We start from the raw sequence: 3,444 nt of genomic DNA on the forward strand, positions 1-3,444 counted from the left end.
TGGCCCACCCCAATTCCAGCTGACACTGGTGAAGGTTACAGCCTAGCCCAGCCCAGCAGGCACCCAATTCCAGCTGTAATGTGTACTGGTATGTGTTGTGACCAAACCTGGCCCAACCCACACTATTCTGGTGTTTGGATTCACCAGTGAGTGATGTGAACTGGTTCAGCTTGGTCTGCCCCCGCCACCTGTGTCATGTATATGCTGGTGAGTACCTTTGCCTGGCCTGGTCTGGACTGCTCCCTATCGTGGTTCTTTTGCTCACCTGTAGGGACTGTGTCCTGCCAGAGTTGTTGCCAAGGCTCCTCCATCAGAACCTCTCCCAATGCCAGATCTTGCGTATATGTGGGGGTCTATGAGCCAGCCCTACTTAGTCTACCTCCTGTCTTAGCAGGAACAGTAGCCTTTCCTGACTGGTCTTCGACCCATTCTGGTTCTTACTGTTGGATGTTTCAGCCCAGCCAAGGCTCAGCCAAGGCTCACACATGGCTCAGTAGGGGCAGAGACCTAGCCTAGTCCATCCTACATCTACCCTGGTCCTCCAGAGCACCAGATGGTGCTGGAGTCTAGCCTGGCTTGGTGTGTCCAGTCCCAGTCCACACTTGTGCCAAGGGAGACTGCAGCCATATCCAGACCAGAATGCAGCCCCCACTCTGATCCCCACACTCACCAGTGGGAACCCCAACCCAGCAAGGGTGTCTTCTTAGCTCCCCAACTGGGCCTGTTTCCAGCCATAGATCACGCACATGCCAATGGTTTCTCTGATCCAGCTTGGTACAGCCTCTCACCCGTCTCAGCCTTTCCCTTAGATGCTGTAGCTTAGCATCCCTGGCTCATGCAGCCCAGTAGGTGTAAGAGCCTAACTCGGCATGAACTGTGCTCCAGCCTGATTTCTATTTTCGCTTGTAGGCTAAGGTTTGCTCAGCCCTGTCTGGTCCACCCCCTTCCACACATTAGCCAGCCATTAGAGCTACTTTGCCCAGCTTGTCCGACCCCCAGGTCTGGACCATGTGATTATCAGTGAGAGTTGTAACCCACTAGGGGAGTTTCTCAAGTTCTTCCACTTGACCCACTCCCAGACCCAGTTCTCATACATGTCAGTGGGTGTTAGGCCAGTGCCTGGCATAGTCTGGCCTTCCATTTTGACCTTGTATGAGCTGGTGAACATTGCAGCCCAGCCCACCCCACACCCTTTTTAGGATGCACATTTGGGTGCTGCTGCCTTGACCAGCCCAGACTGTTATCGGTTCCTTTATCCGTGAGTGATGGCAGGTTCCGTGGTCACACCTAGCTCAGCCCGTCACCACCCCAACTCTTGAGCTACCCAGCATGACTAGTATTTCCACGGGGTTTGGCCCACACATCATCCACAGAATCTACCCCCAGAAATGGTTCTCTCATGTGCTGGTTAATGTCATGACCCTACCTAATGTGACCCATCCCCTGATCAAACATTCTATCAGATACTAGGATCTGGGCCTGTTAGACAAGCCCCCAGCCTTAGCTTTTGCATGGACTGGTGTGTGGTGGTCAGCATTGTTCGGTGATAACAAGTTCTACACAGGACTCATAAGTAGGTTCGCATATCAGTCTGACCCATAAAGATCGTCCGGTCTCTCTAAACCACTAGGTCTCAGTACCCTTGCTTACCCTCAAGGAAAAGCTACTCTGTCATTGGGAGTCCTTCAGGATTGATTCACAACTCACAAGCACAGTGGGCTCAACATGGACGAACCTAGGCAGCAATTCCATACCCACAAGATCAGAGCTTGCCACTGGGCCACCAGCAGGCAGAGCCTGGCGCCAAATGGTACTCTGGTCGCACGGGTCCAGCTCTCTGTGTGTTCTCAATGGCTGGAGCCAGGGCCTCAAGCATGGAGTCCCACCTGGCCTGGGACCTCCCATCAGCCAACAGGCTGCTGGAAGTTCTTCTCCCCAGTCCGTAAGATCACCTGTTAGCTGGATTGTTAAATTCATCTACCTCAGCTTGTTTTTCTGGCAAGCAGAGGACTCCAATGGCCTCCTTAGCAGGTGCCATGCAAGGCTTTGCTATTCTCCCCTACAGGAAGAAGTGGGTTATCCGATGTGAGCTCACTGTGTCTAGGTCTGACTGGATGCCATGGCAGCATGGGCACAGGGAAGGCTTTGATGCATGCAAGTTCTATTCCTCTAGTCCCAGAAGGGCTTGGGTGGGAAGGAGGAAACCTACATTTATCACATGCGCAGGGAGCTTCCCATGCATGACTTTCTAATGCATGATCCCTCACTGCAGCTCTGAGAGCTGTCCTCATCAGATGAGGAGCAAAGTTTTGGTGGGACTGAAGTGTCAGGCGGTAGAGCAGCCAGGCTGTTCTTGGTGTCCATGTTGGAACTATCCTCTTTCAAGTCAACTCCAAGTCCCAAGAGCTCACCAGAGATGCCAGCATCACCTTTACTATTGGAGCCCCTGCTGAGTTTTAGGTCAGTCACAGCACTGAGGCTAAAGGTGGATTTGTCCCAGCCAGTGCAAAGCAGCTGCCCTGAGCCAGGCTTTTTTTTAAGAAGGAAGGGTATAGAGGTATACATTGTAGCATAGTGGGTTAAGGAACCACCTGCCATGCTGGCATCCCACACTGCAGCATCTGGGATCAGATCCCACCACAGCTTCTAATCCAGCTTCCTGCAAATGCACCCTGAGAGGCAGCAGATGATGGGTCCCTATGCGAGACCTGGATTGAGACATTGGTTCCTGGTTTCTGCCTGGTCCAGCCTTGGTTGCTGTGAGCATGTAAGAAGTGACACACTGACTGGAAGATTTTTCTCAAAATGCATAACCTTTTGGGTAAATGGGTGACATTTTGATGTCTTCGATGGAAGTTATCCCTTTTCAAAAAAGGAATGCAGTGTGAAACCCACATTGAGCTTGCTTGTAAGCCTGCAGGATATTCTTATGTCCCATGTCTTTGTACAAGCTCTCCTCCTCTCACAAAATCGTATCCTTATCCTCAACACAAAGCATCTCTTTCTGTGAGCCAGAGAGAATCCTGTGCAGCTCTTGGTTGCAGTGCCTCGCTCGGGCATCCAGGGACCTTGACATGCTGTTCCTTCCACTACACACGTTTTATGGGAGAGTAGCCCTATTTGAATTCCAGGCAAGGCCCCTAGCCTAGCAGCCCTTGGCTTGTGTGCTTGGAGGATTTTCCTTACTTATGGATGTGCACATCTAACCCCAGGGCATGAACTACCACAGGAATCTGAATTTCATTTCTGTAAAAATATCTGCATAGCCTTGAAGAGCTGATTCCACAGGGATTATCTTCAGGCAGTCCACATCCAAGCTATTCACCCATCCCAGCCTCCCTTCACACCCGTAACCCAGCCAAGACAGAGCCTGTGGCTGCCACAGGATGCCCTCTGGTGGCTCTTCAGGACAATAGCAACATGAGTGGCACCTGGAGCTGGGAG

This window comes from Ochotona curzoniae, unplaced genomic scaffold, assembly GCF_017591425.1.
Source record: "Ochotona curzoniae isolate NIBS_2020 unplaced genomic scaffold, NIBS_Ocur_1.0 patch142, whole genome shotgun sequence".
Lineage (NCBI taxonomy): Eukaryota > Metazoa > Chordata > Mammalia > Lagomorpha > Ochotonidae > Ochotona > Ochotona curzoniae.